The sequence below is a fragment of the Mobula hypostoma genome, unplaced genomic scaffold (assembly GCF_963921235.1).
Source record: "Mobula hypostoma unplaced genomic scaffold, sMobHyp1.1 scaffold_104, whole genome shotgun sequence".
NCBI lineage: Eukaryota > Metazoa > Chordata > Chondrichthyes > Myliobatiformes > Myliobatidae > Mobula > Mobula hypostoma.
Genome location: NW_026948216.1, coordinates 184,025 through 189,968, shown reverse-complemented (window position 1 = coordinate 189,968; position 5,944 = coordinate 184,025).

The window sequence follows — 5,944 nt, the reverse complement described above, 5'->3', positions numbered from 1 at the left end:
TAGAGAAGGTGGAGAGACGGGGGGAGGAATAGAGGGAGAGGGACTGATAGAGATAGACAGAGAGAACAAAGAGACAGAGTGGGGTAGCGAGTTAGGGAGGGAGAGACGAGGGGAGAAGGGAGCTGGGGGACGGGCAGAGAGAGAAAGACAGGGAACGGGAGAGAGAGACAGTGTGAGAGTGATAGAGAGGGGAGAGAGAAAGGGGAGAACATGTGAGGGAAGAGGAGGGACACAAAGAGAGAGAGACACACACAGAGTCACAGAGAGAGGGACGGAGAGGGACAGTGGGGGAGAGAGAGACACACAAAGAAATTCAGAGGAAGCTGGAGAGTTGGCGGGGTAACGGGCGGAGACACGGAGCGGGAGAGATTCAGAGCGAGGGGGACAGAGGGCAAAGGAGAGGAGAAAGCGATAGGGATGGAAGAGAGAGAAAGAGAGAGATTGTGAGCTTACAGTTCAAATCCACCGGCCGCCACTTAGCAACATCCCCCCTCACACACACACACACACACACACACCCTGGGCACGTCGTTCCCACTCCCCAGCTGCCGACTGACGCCTGGGTGCAACTGCGATTGACTGCTGTGTGGAGTGAGAAAGACAAAAAAGAGGGAGAGAGATGGGGAGCCAAAAAGGAGGCCAGTCGGGGCCTGGACAACAGGCCTTCCCATGGCGGACAAGATGGCCACCAGCGGTGTTGAGTTACGGGCCGGCGGGCACTGGGCAGGGGTGGTGTGAAGGGGGGAAGACGGTGTCTGGCTGGACGGGACAGGCCCGTAGGAGTCGGGCTGGGCGCCGAGGATGGGAATGGGTGCCCGCGAGCCACTTTGAGAACTGAGAGGGCAGGCAGGCTGCCGTCGCAGACGTTCCTCCCTCCGAAAACTCATTTCGGGGAGGTAACACCACCAATTTGCTGGAGACCCCCGGAACTTCCGGGAGAGGTGGGATGTCTGCAATAGAGTAGCTCCTTAGCAGCTAGCCAGCTAGCTTAAATAACGTTAGCTATTGCTAATGAACGAACGACACCCGTTAAACTCACCTCAAAATGTTTTTTACAGTCATTTAACCCACCATGGGCAATCGATTTCCGGGATACTGCGTCTAATTTGCAGGCTTCAGGGAGCCGCTATCAATATGCAGGAGACTCCCGGAACCTCCGGGAGAGGTGGGACGTCTGCCGTTGGCGTGCGGTGAGGCGCCAATGGGCTGTGGGGCGGTGAGGGTGGGATTGGACGCCCACGAGCCACTTTGAGGACCGAGAGGGCGGCGAGGATGCCGTTGACTTGGGGGGGGGGGGTTGGCCGCCAATGGGCTGTGGGGCGGTGAGGGTGGGATTGGACGCCCACGAGCCACTTCGAGGACCAAGAGAGCGGGGAGGACGCAATTGGCATGGGGGGGAGTTGGCCGTCAATGGGCTGTGGGGCGGTGAGGGTGGGATTGGACGCCCACGAGCCACTTCGAGGACCGAGAGGGCGGCGAGGATGCCGTTGACTTGGGGGGGGGGTGGCCGCCAATGGGCTGTGGGGCGGTGAGGGTGGGATTGGACGCCCACGAGCCACTTCGAGGACCAAGAGGGCAGGGAGGACGCAATTGGCATGGGGGGGAGTTGGCCGTCAATGGGCTGTGGGGCAGTGAGGGTGGGATTGGACGCCCACGAGCCACTTTGAGGACCGAGAGGGCGGCGAGGACGCCGTTGACTTGGGGGGGGGGTGTTGGCCGTCAATGGGCTGTGGGGCGGTGAGGGTGGGATTGGACGCCCACGAGCCACTTTGAGGACCGAGAGGGCGGGGAGGACGCAATTGGCATGGAGGGGAGTTGGCCGTCAATGGGCTGTGGGGCGGTGAGGGTGGGATTGGACGCCCACGAGCCACTTTGAGGACCGAGAGGGCGGCGAGGACGCCGTTGACTTGGGGGGGGGGTGTTGGCCGTCAATGGGCTGTGGGGCGGTGAGGGTGGGATTGGACGCCCACGAGCCACTTTGAGGACCGAGAGGGCGGGGAGGACGCAATTGGCATGGAGGGGAGTTGGCCGTCAATGGGCTGTGGGGCGGTGAGGGTGGGATTGGACGCCCACGAGCCACTTCGAGGACCAAGAGGGCGGCGAGGACGCCGTTGACTTGGGGGGGGGTGTTGGCCGCCAATGGGCTGTGGGGTGGTGAGGGGCAGTTGGCTACCGTTGGCGTCAGGTTGGGCACCACTGGCGTGGGTGGGGGGGTTGTTGGCTGCCAATGGCCCCTTGGTGGGGGGGGTTGAGGGTACGATGGCAAGTTGGGGACCAAGATTGGTTCATCGGGGGGGGAGTCGCCTCCTTGACCACCCACTGGGGGCTACCTACCACCTTTCCCCCCCTTCCCTTTTAGCCATTGACCGGAGGGCCAATGGCGGTAGGGGGTTCAAGGGTCAAGGGTTAGGACTCCCCCCCTCCCCTCCGCGGCTGTTACCGTCCCCGGCGGAAACTGAGCATGCGCAGTCCTCCGCACCCTCCCCACGTAACACTCGGTCCGCCTTCAGACCGGTGCGCACGCGCAATACCGGCGCGGCAGTGGTGCCGGGCCCGGCTCCAGCCCGCATGCGCACCCCGGCCGCCAAGTGCCAATTGTGTCAAATCCCCAAGGCGACTGGTTATATGTATTTAAGCATTTAAATAGATATCCACTTAACCAGAAAAACGAAGCAATTGTACGTCCTGCCGAGGGCAGCAATACGCCTAGGTGCATCTAAACTGCCGGAAAGAGAAGAAGAAGAAGAATAACTAACCTCATCCCCCAGCTCACCCCCAAACTTATCGATTAACTCTGCAAGTATTCAACCAGCCTCCAGCAACAAAATGTTTCCCCCTGTCAGTTCCCTTTCTTAAGCCTGGCATGAACCGTGAAGTCAAACACGATTTCTTCCCAAAAGATTCGGCACGACGTCTAAAACTTTGACAAACTTCTGGAGATGTGCGGTGGAGAGGATATCGACCGGCCGCATCACAGCCTGAGGTGGGAACGCCAACGCCCTCGAACGGAAAACTCCTACAAAAAGTAGTGGATACGGCCCGGCCCATCACGGGTAAAGCCCTCCCCACCATGGAGCACGTCTGCACGGAGCGTTGTCGCAGGAAAGCAGCATCCATCATCAGGGACCCCCACCACCCAGGACGTGCTCTCTTCTCACTGCTGCCGTCAGGAAGGAGGTACAGGAGCCTCAGGACCCACACCACCAGGTTCAGGAACAGTTATTACTTCTCAACCATCAGGCAGGAGGTACAGGAGCCTCAGGACCCACACCACCAGGTTCAGGGACAGTTATCACCCCTCAACCATCAGGAAGCAGGTACAGGAGCCTCAGGACCCACACCACCAGGTTCAGGGACAGTTATCACCCCTCAACCATCAGGAAGGAGGTACAGGAGCCTCAGGACCCACACCACCAGGTTCAGGGACAGTTACCACCGCTCAACCATCAGGAAGGAGGTACAGGAGCCTCAGGACCCACACCACCAGGTTCAGGGACAGTTACCACCGCTCGACCATCGGGAAGGAGGTACAGGAGCCTCAGGACCCACACCACCAGGTTCAGGGACAGTTATCACCCCTCGACCATCAGGAAGGAGGTACAGGAGCCTCAGGACCCACACCACCAGGTTCAGGGACAGTTATTACCCCTCAACCATCAGGAAGGAGGTACAGGAGCCTCAGGACCCACACCACCAGGTTCAGGGACAGTTATCACCCCTCAACCATCGGGAAGGAGGTACAGGAGCCTCAGGATCCACACCACCAGGTTCAGGGACCGTTATTACCCCTCAACCATCAGGAAGGAGGTACAGGAGCCTCAGGACCCACACCACCAGGTTCAGGAACAGTTATCACCCCTCAACCATCAGGAAGGAGGTACAGGAGCCTCAGGACCCACACCACCAGGTTCAGGGACAGTTATCACCCCTCAACCATCAGGAAGGAGGTACAGGAGCCTCAGGACCCACACCACCAGGTTCAGGAACAGTTATCACCCCTCAACCATCAGGAAGGATGTACAGGAGCCTCAGGACCCACACTACCAGGTTCAGGAACAGTTATTACCTCTCAACCATCAGGCTCTTGAACCAGAGGGGATAACTTCACTCGCCCCATCACTGAAATGTTCCCACAACCTGTGGACTCACTTTCACAGACTCTATCTCATGTTCTCCATATTTATTTATTAATATAACATTTAATATAATTGCTGTCTTTCAGTTATTGGTAGTCTGTCTGTCCTGTTGGGTGCAGCCATTGATTGATTGTGTTTCTTGGACTAACTGCATCTGACCACAAGGAAGTGAGTTCAGGATTGTCTATCTACTCTGATTTTAAAAATTACTTTGAATATTGAACATTACCGCACAGTTTATATTCTCCGTATCCCACACTGGGAGTTTTACCACACACGGTTCCCCGTCTCCATAACCCACACCGGGAGTTTTACCACACACAGTTCCCGGTCTCCGTATCCCACACCGGGAGTTTTACCACACACGGTTCCCGGTCTCCGTATCCCACACCAGAAGTTTTACCGTACACGGTTCCCGGTCTCCGTGTCCCACACTGGGAGTTTTACAGCACACGGTTCCCCGTCTCCGTATCCCACACCGGGAGTTTTACCGCACACGGTTCCCCGTCTCCGTATCCCACACCGGGAGTTTTACCGCACACGGTTCCCCGTCTCCGTATCCCACACCGGGAGTTTTACCGCACACGGTTCCCCGTCTCCGTATCCCACACCGGGAGTTTTACCGCACACGGTTCCCAGTCTCCGTATCCCACACCGGGAGTTTTACCGCACACGGTTCCCAGTCTCCGTATCCCACACCGGGAGTTTTACCGTACACGGTTCCCCGTCTCCGTATCCCACACCGGGAGTTTTACCGCACACGGTTCCCGGTCTCCGTATCCCACACCGGGAGTTTTACCGCACACGGTTCCCAGTCTCCGTGTCCCACACCGGGAGTTTTACAGCACACGGTTCCCAGTCTCCGTATCCCACACCGGGAGTTTTACCTACACGGTTCCCGGTCTCCGTATCCCACACCGGGAGTTTTACTGCACACGGTTCCCTGTTTCCGTATCCCACACCAGGACTTTTACCGTACACGGTTCCCCGCCTCTGTATCCCACACCGGGAGTTTTACCGCACACGGTTCCCGGTTTGCGTGTCCCACACCGGGAGTTTTACTGCACACGGTTCCCGGTCTCTGTGTCCCACACCGGGCGCGTTACAGCAAACGGTTCCCAGTCTCCGTATCCCACACCGGGAGTTTTACCACACACGGTTCCCAGTCTCCGTATCCCACACCGGGAGTTTTACCGCACACGGTTCCCCGTCTCCGTATCCCACACCGGGAGTTTTACTGCACACGGTTCCCCGTCTCCGTATCCCACACCGGGAGTTTTACCCTACACGGTTCCCAGTCTCTGTATCCCACACCGGGAGTTTTACCCTACACGGTTCCCAGTCTCTGTGTCCCACACCGGGAGTTTTACAGCACACGGTTCCCAGTCTCCGTGTCCCACACCGGGAGTTTTACAGCACACGGTTCCCGGTCTCCGTATCCCACACCGGGAGTTTTACCGCACACGGTTCCCGGTCTCCGTATCCCACACCGGGAGTTTTACCGCACACGGTTCCCGGTCTCCGTATCCCACACCGGGAGTTTTACTGCACACGGTTCCCTGTTTCCGTATCCCACACCAGGAGTTTTACCGTACACGGTTCCCCGTCTCCGTATCCCACAACGGGAGTTTTACAGCACACAGTTCCCAGTCTCCAAATTTCACACTGGGAGATACGGGAAAGGAAGCAACATTGTTTTATTCTCACAGAAAGAACATTTAATATAGGATGTTTTGGAGAGAGAGAGCAAGAGAAGCCTCTGACCCCGGTGCACTGACTCCACTCTCCCGATTGACTGCATCCGCCGA